Source organism: Myripristis murdjan, chromosome 7 (genome assembly GCF_902150065.1).
Source record: "Myripristis murdjan chromosome 7, fMyrMur1.1, whole genome shotgun sequence".
Lineage (NCBI taxonomy): Eukaryota > Metazoa > Chordata > Actinopteri > Holocentriformes > Holocentridae > Myripristis > Myripristis murdjan.
In genome coordinates, this window is record NC_043986.1 from 23,812,302 (window position 1) to 23,821,504 (window position 9,203).

The following is a 9,203-nucleotide window of genomic DNA, read 5'->3' on the forward strand; positions in this document are numbered from 1 at the left end:
CCACTAACCTCACTTTACTGGGTGACAAGAGGAGAAAGAGAGACAGAAAGAGTGAGGGATTTTAACAGGTCAAAGGGGGTGCAGGGGACACCAAAAACCAGGAAAGTGGTGCAGACAAATGAGAGGGGAGTGAGAGAAAGAAAAGGGTGAGGCAAAGGACAGACACTGACTGCTTTTGACAGAGAGGGGACATGCTGGAGGGGAATAAGAAACCGCATCGAGATGGAACAGGGAAAAAAAGAGATGGAGGGTAGCGGTGGTGGTGGTGGAGGGTGGACAGTCAAAGAGTGAGGGAGTGGGGATCCAGGTGTCGTGAGCTCTCCTCCACACGGGGGCTATTTATAGCCGTGCGTCCCGCTGTTGTAGCTGTCACTCTCGGTGTGCTCCACGGACCTCGCTCTCGTTAGAGCTCCGCAGCACAACACGCGCCGGCCGCGTCTGCGTGCGTTCTGCATAATTCACAGGTCAGAGGCTCGTTCAGCAGCATGTGTCGGCCTCGGACACACACACACACACACACACACACACACACACTCTTGACCGACTCACTGACAGACGCACACGCGGACACAAGTGCAGGTTTGATCTGCGAGAACAGATGCCCGCACACATGCACTTCACACCTCGGCCCACACGCCGCCGAGGACGGACACACTCCATCAACCCATCAAGGATATATAGAGGAAAACACACGCCTATGTAAACATGCTCACCTACTGTAGGCTATATGCAACAAGGAAAACATCAAGTAATCTATAAAATACTTGTTTCAGACATGCAATGCACTACTGGGATGGGGACACTTGTGATGGGGACGATGGGGATGACATGCCCTCCTCACTTTTGAAAATATATATTTTGTAAAAATATATAAAATAAATAATTAATAATAATTAGATAACAACGACAAAAATTGTTGTTGTTGTTGTGTAAAAGATAATAGCTTTCAGTTAGTTTTAAACTTTAAAACTCCACCAGCATCCCCTACAACTGTACCCCCTGCCCACCTTTCAGAGCAGTTACAGCCCTGTACAAACTGTACACACTGACACTGGCCGCTAGCACTTGCCCTGCCATATATCTGGACATGTCGACCGTCCCTGTCATCTGGAGACACGTCTTTCACCGGACGCTACCTGTCCCTGCTCCCAAAAATGATAATGAGCCTCTTCAGGTCTGCTGACAGCCTCCTGCTGTGAGCCACCCTCTCTCTTAACTCTGCATACCAAAAACAAAGAGGTATGTGTGTGTGTGTGTGTGTGTGTGTGTGTGTGTGTGTGTGTGTGTGTGTGTGTGTGTGTGGAGAAGGAACAGGCGCGCCCGCTCCACCTCTGCCAACTGTGCATCTTAAAAGTGCCAGTGTAAGTATTTTCCGGCTATAGAACCGCACAGAAACTTTGGAATATACACAGTGCACGCACACACTGTCACATAATGTGTGCGTGCGTACGTGCATGACCAATTGCGCGCGCGGGCGCGTGTGAGTGTGTGACACAAACTCAACTATCCCGCTGCTGTCAGGCGCAGGTGAGAAACGCCTGCCAAATTTCCCTAGCTGGAGCACTCATTTGCATATGCAGATGTTAATTACCACTGGAGCTTGTATGGGCCAATCGGCAGGCTGCTGGAACAGCTTGCGCCTCTCTCCCCCCCCCGCAGGTCGCCGTTTCCACGGTTACTCCCCTGGCTGATAATAAAGATAATCACCTCCGATTTCCTTCATGGCTCATTTTCCCCTGCTCGTTTCTGAAAGGCCAGAGCGCCGCTGTCTGATTCTCCACGCCAGGCTCTTATCAGCACGCCGGGGCCGAGGCCGGGGCCGGGGCTGGGGACCGGGGAAGGGGCCAAGCTGACACACCACCTGCCACACAGCCACAGGGAGAGGACACTTTGGTTTAGTCGGGGTCTCAGATATGGAGCGCTAATCAGTGCGAGATCATCCAGGACGGTGTAATTGTGGTTGGAATAACGGCCAGGATGAGACCAGGGGCAGATCAGATGAGACCCGCTGAAGGCTGCTATCACCCAGCCAGGTAGTGTGATATCCTGTCTGTATCAGGTTTGGCTGAAAAATGCCACTAAGCTCACAAAGACCTATTCCTGTCACCAAATTAGTTGATACTGTTAGGTGGATATTTTTAGACTGGTGTGGTCTTATCTCTTCATGACATTTAAAATGTCCACAGATGACAGAAAACAGGATGGAAACAGGATGTTATCACTGTACAAACTGTCTCCATGGTCCACAGTTGTCATCATAAAGCAGCTTTTACACTTTATTTTACTCTGTTGTCAGTAAGTAGGCTATAGCCTGTTGCACACGGTACACCCATCTGTTATTAGCATACACCTTACAATAGCCCCCCTCCCCACACACACGCCCATACACATGCCCACACACCCCTTTTTATCTTCCTCCATGTGCACCTTTGAATCCATTGTCCAGATAGGAACGTGTCTGGGATAGCAAAGGCTCACTTTCGGCACACTTCTTTGAGAATTATTTAAGGCCTAGGAGTTTCTGTGAAATGAATATTTGATGCAGAGGACCTGAGCGCCCGTCGACGAGGCCCAGAGCAACACTTCAGAGAACGACCGGGGTGAGGTGTAACTCCCTTCTTCAAAACACACACATCATACACACACAAACATAGACCCCCCTCCACACACACACACACACACACACACATGCATGCACATTAAAAACACTCATCTACACAACCTTCAAATCATAAAAGAATCCAGACATTTTAGGCTGTTACAGAAGGTAGGCCTTCAGGTTTGAATAAAAAAAAACATGCACAACTTTATCTGTAGGCTATGTGATCTTGGATGTCTGTGTTCTTTCGTTTTCCACCTCCTTTCAGCCGTTGGCTAAGTTTTGTTTTCTTCAAAGAGCCTTACAGTACTGTGAAAGCAAACCTTTTCTTAGCAGGAGCGGCCCAGGACAAGGGGTTCTTTTTGTCTCGTGGGTCCTCTTACCTCAGTTTATGACATGTTGACAGGTTTCATGGCATGCCATCACTAACTAAGCTGTGAATCCCCTTTGTTAGGGAAGGACTTGGGGAAGGCTGACAATCGAAGACGTCATGCCTCTGATTTTTCTCTTGCTGCCACAAGAGTGCAGAGTTGAGTCACTCAGAACTCTCTGGTGCCTTTGTGACTGGCATGGTGGTGGTTTTAGAAACCTAGTCTTACAGTGCCATCTCATGGTCTATGTTGTGAAATAGCTCTGGCCTCAGATTCTCTCTTTGCAGTAAATGGATCACACAATCCAAGAAAAAGTCTCAACAGGAACAAAAACACTAAGATTCGCATGCAACTGTTGTGAAAGTGTATCTGTTTGAGCACATACTTTCCATTTAGAAAACAGAATGCACTAACAATACACAGCTGCTTTAGTAATTTTGTATTTTAACCTTTGGAAACTAGAGATCATAATACCAGTCAACACTGAGCTTTGACAAAATGTTACAACTAGCTTTATCACTACTATTATTGCCTTCAGCATGACTTATGTATGTGAAAGTACTCCAGAGATTAATTGAAAAGATAGATATAATTAGAGCCATCTGGGCTGCCAGCAGTCTAATGAATTAATCCCACAGGGCTTTTCTGGCCAGGCTCCAATAGAACACACACACACACACACACACACACACACACACACACACACACACACATACACACACACACTTTATCTTGTTCTTACAGGATGCCAATATGGAGTGATGTCCTCATCTGATATCATGCACACAGCATTGTTCCACTTTTGGTGGTCTGCACCTTGGATATATGATGGATAATAAGGCTTAAAGTGATAGATGAGTCACGACTAGAGCATCACTTTGAGGTAAGAAAGAGGAAAGAGTGCTTACATAACATGGAGAGTAATGATTAACATGTGCTGACGTTATTGCTCAACACGATTGTTTATGAGAATTATAATTTTGCTCATATCTTTTCATAAATCTGTCTGTTCTTCCTTTTTTTCTTACACCTTTTATGCTTTTGAGGCAACAAACGCTAGAATCTAGACAAAGTTGAACCAAGGTTGATGCCCAGCAGAACTGAAAAAAGAACAAAAAAAAAAAACTCACTGATGATCTTCTCTTTCATCTTCATCTTCTCTGCAAATTTATATTCATTTTACCGGACTGAAAAACTCCCGTTTTCACTGTGAAATTTGGTGGATAAAACCTGGAGTTAAGGACCGACTGTATATGACCTGCATATTTTCACATGTATTTTGAAGCACCAAATGCTTTATTCTTGATTTATTCTCATTCTTTGAAAGACCCATCTTTCAAGAACATACAGTATATGCACAGAAACGTAATACAGAAATCTGGCTTGGAGCTTTAAAACTCAGGTTTTTCATCGAGAATCACTGAGACCCACAGCACTCCCAACTTTCACAACCTTCTCAACCTTGAACATAAATCACTTCAAGATGTCTACCGAGCCACCCAATCAGAGCCAATTAGAGTTAGTTACAGGCCTGTAGTGTATGCCCTTTTCAAAGCTCCCGGGGAAGGACATGAGCAAGCTGGGGATGAAAGAGAGACCCAAAAAAAAAAATAAAAAGAGGATGTGGAGAGGAAAGAGAGAGAAAGTGAGAGCAAGAGAGGGAGAGAGGGCTAAAGTATGGGTTTGATTCAGACACGCCACTAAACCAACACTGATGGTGAGAATTGCCTGCAATGCTCACTGAGAGGACAATGTACTTTATGATTAACATGCTCAGTTCCAAAATGTGTTGCAATGCTTGCTGTCGGTTTTGCGCTCTGCTTGCTTGTTACATTTTGTATCTGATGCTGTTTATGAGAGTTCCTGAGTGCCTGAGAGCAATATGCCCGTGTCTGCATATGCACATGCAAGTGTTGCATATGTGCGTGCTTTAGTGTTGGGCTGGGTCGGCAGGGACCATGGGACCGATTTTATGAACAATAGGAGTAGGCTCCCTCCAGAGAGGAGTGCTAAAGAGGAACATCTGTATGGGATCAAGCAGATGGAGAGAATGAAGGAGAGTTAAAGGTGGGAGGAGAAGGAAAGGGCGGAACTTGGCATCGCTCTCCCTGTGTTTTGGAAAGTACAATAACGCAGACCTCCAAATCAATAAAACAAGCAGGTCGTGCATGTCAGAAGTGAACGAACGCAGACTGAGAGAAGGGAAACCCTCCAATTCCCTGCGAAGTTATCGTGATCCTATATCGCATAGTTTGTTGTTTCTACAAGGAGTAATCAACAGCACTTTGTGTTTAAATTTTGTTTATATAGAAACACTCCTCGGGCTTCCCAGAACATGATGTGATAACGTGGCCAGTTGAGGCCTCTGTTTCTCTTTCCTGTTTGCTTCTGTCTCCTCAGGCAGCCTGTTTCCCTCAGCAGGCTCTGGCATCGGTGTCAAGATAAAGTTATGGTGACATCATGTCCTGAGAGCTGTCTTTCAGGCTTGGCCAAGGGCAGTGTTTTGGATTTTTGTTGTTTTGGTGGGTTAACTTGTCTCTTGGGGATGTACTGGCCTGGGATCCTTGCTGACTCCCATCCACTCAGCATGTCCAAGCTGACTCCAGCACCTTTCCCCCTAACAAAGTACAACCTTCTCTTCTGAAACAGTTGATGTACCACAGGCCTGAAAGCACTGGATATGCTCTACACATTGATCAACTCTCTGGGGTAATCTGTCAGAAGTCTGGCCGGGAAATCTCACTGGTTCCATCGAATTTTCCTGTGTTGGTCTTTCCACTCAGTTCCCCTGACGAAAGCCTGGACTCTGATGCTGCCCTGCCATTATGGTGCGGAAACCCCTGACCAGGCCCAACCAGTTTCACACGCTCTTACATAACAAACATGGACGGCAACAGGACCGAACATGGAGCTTGATGAGGAACAGAGTGACAGTGAATAGAAATATGTTTCTGTGTTTGTCTACGGCTGGAGTTCGGGGTCATCGGTTGTGGCTGTCTGCACGCCTCTGCTTCCTGTGGAGTGCAACAGGTCGTCAGCAGCAGGATCCTAACAAGGAGCAGGGTGGATACTGGGGCCTATGTTTAGGACACATCATGCAGACAGAAGAATGGCAGGAAACTGGAGAGGGGTTAGATGTGGGATTTGGGATGAACGGGGAGGTCAACAGGATAACGAGGCAGGCTGATGGGCGAGGAACCGGAGCTTGAATCAGAGCATGAGAAAGAGACCGAGACGAGGGGGAGGATTTTCCATGTTGTTTCCTCATTGCCCATTTTTTTCAGTCATCACTTATGTCCTTGCGTGGGAAAACCTCCCATACACATGGTGTCACCCTGCTTTCGCCTTCCCAAGCCACATGCCAACCCACTTATGAACAGGAAAGTCTAACCATCCTCAACTTCCAGGAACACTTTCTAGAATTTTTGGATTGTGGCACAGACACAATCCCACTCATAACTACAATAGTCTGTCCCAGATTACCTTCCCTTATGCTGTATCACTAATAGAAATCAGCTTCTTCACGAGCGCCACTTACTGAGGATTGTCTCTTTTGGTCACAGACAGACATTGAGTTGAAAGAGGAATAAATGCAATAGAACATACAACAGGTTTTGAACAAAGAAGTCCATTCTAGGTATCACTCATTCTTATTTTCATTTCTTACTCCAACTGCTACAACAGAGGGGAAACACAGGCACAACTAGGACTATGATTGCAAACAGTAAGAACTTGGCAGCTGCACCTTGCTAAATGTTCTCAAATTCTTGCATTTTACAAAGCGCACACTCTCACTGTAATGTATTTATATGCCTGCTCGCCTGCATATTCATTTGTAAGTCATGCTGCTGTGATGGGTCCAGCCAGTTAGCTCTGTGACTCACAAAAAAACACCATAAAAATCCACAATAAACACAGACAAGGTCCCTGAGGGTCAGCTTCTCTGTTGCCATTCGCTGGACCTCGTGATGTACTGGCATTGCTCCCCTCAGGGCACAGAGATTCTTTGTGTATTTCAACCAAAATGACTCAAAAGGGCACAATATGGGAAGATATTGGAGAAGAGAGGAGGGGAGCCGGGGAGAGAAGGCAATACAAGCTAAATCTCACAGGAATACACTCCTGCCAGGTCAAGTTTCAGCACTCAGGATTCTTGTTTGCTGCCTTGTAAACAGACACATCCTCTGTGTTGGGAAAGTGGAAACCATAAGTGCAAAAAATATTGTCTTTATAAAGCACCTGAGAAGAAGAGATCATGACACAAGAGAGGTCAGGTATCTCATCTGACATTTATAATTGCTGCTAGTTTTATCGGTGTACTGTATGTGCATTGTGGAAAGTGAATATATACACTCATACAGTTTGATATCCTGTTCTGAACCTGTGCACAGTCCCATTTACTGCACAATACTGTTTACTTCTGATTATTTTCAGTCCACCTTGCGTTTGTGTTTTTTTTTTTTTACATTTAAAGGTCCACAGCTTTGTCCCACACCCTGTCTTAATAATTTCCTGATAGCGTTACACTGAGTATAGGGATGGGTATTTGAATCTGATTAACACCAGATCTGGTTGAGATGCTTTTTTTTAACAGTTATTCCTCATGTTTGTTTTGACATCAGCAAAATGAAGATAGCGACTGCAGTGATAGCAATTTTAATTTCAGCTACAAGAATGTACACTAAGGACTGGTGCCAAGTACACAGCGAAATTCAAATTCAAATGTTGAGAGAATTGCAAGATTAAAACATATGAAAGAAGGTGTCTTTTTGTTCTTTATAGCACCAGCATAGGAGAGACACTTCAGAATTCATTTAATGGAGCCTCAGGCGTGTAATACGTTCTGTGAGGAATTTTTAATAAGCACAGTTTGTGCCTCATGTTATGAGAACGCTAATATATTTTAAAACAGTCCTCCAGTGCAAGACCAGTCTTCTTTATACTTTACACTAATTTTAAAGTCCTTTTCCCATTTGCATCTAACAGAATCACTGATCTTCACTCGTCCTTGGAACAAACAACAACAAACAACAGAAGACCTCCTTAACATCTCTTAATATATAACTTAATATCTCTTTGGTTAAATTAAGCTACCTTCCATTGGATAAAATTACTGCATTCCTTTAAATAAAATTTATTATAATATAAAATAATAAAAACAGGACTTCTTGAATGTAATATTGATTTCATGGCTAAAAGAGCAACAGTGGAAATAGGTTGAGTCTTTCTGTCCTTTGGTCCTTTTTAGCCATTTTTTCTGCCATGTCTGAATTTGTATTTTGTTTTGTGATTTAAATTACTTTTCAGTGTTTGAGCATCCTCATTCCTGGGGATAAAGGGGGTTGTATGAGGGATAAATGCACACAACTGGATTTTAAGCTTAATGTTTTTGATGATTGTAGCACATTTAATAAGCACATTTAACAGAAGAAAAATACACAATATTATTTAATACTTGCATGAGCTTGCCCAAACTGTCTGGCACTGACTACAATGTAATGTTTTTTTGTTTGTTTTTTGTTTTTGTTTTTTGTGATAAAGTACAACCATGCAATAGTAGGCAATAAAAAAATATATTACATGTATTTCCACTGATTACCACACCTCCATCCCAGAGGGAGCATCCAAGGTGACCAGCAGAAGAGCAGGTTCCCAGACTCCAGGCTGATTGTGGCTTCATTCAACTGCATGTGGCCACACTGTTTGACAAGTAACTCTCCAGGCAATCCTCAACCCCCCCACCAGCAGTGATCCTGCAGTGTTTCCAGATGTGGCCTGACTGGCTCTCTGTAACATCATATCTGTGCATGAATGTGAGGAGTAAACGCCCAGCGCCGATCAAGCTCCTACAACCAGCCGCACATCAGCGCAGCACAGTTTGGCATGGTTTCTGGGGACATGGTGCGATTATGAAATAGCGTGTGCTTTGTGTATGAGGTCAGCGCATGTGTGTTACAGCACTCAAAAAGGCGTGTACGTGTAGCCGCGCACGTGCGTTAGTGTGTTTCAGTGAATGACTCACTGCAAACTGTTAGTCATCCGTCCAGGGACACACAAAAACGGAGGCCAAACGTTTTGTGACGCCATGTGCTTTTACAGGCCTCTCAGCTATGTGCACAATATGAAGAGGGCAGGGGGAGCGCTTCCTGTTTACCAGGTGCATCTTCAAAGTAGGCAAGGGAGACAGTCAGATTCCTACTAACCCGTAGTTTTAGTGTGTGTGAGCTGTGAGG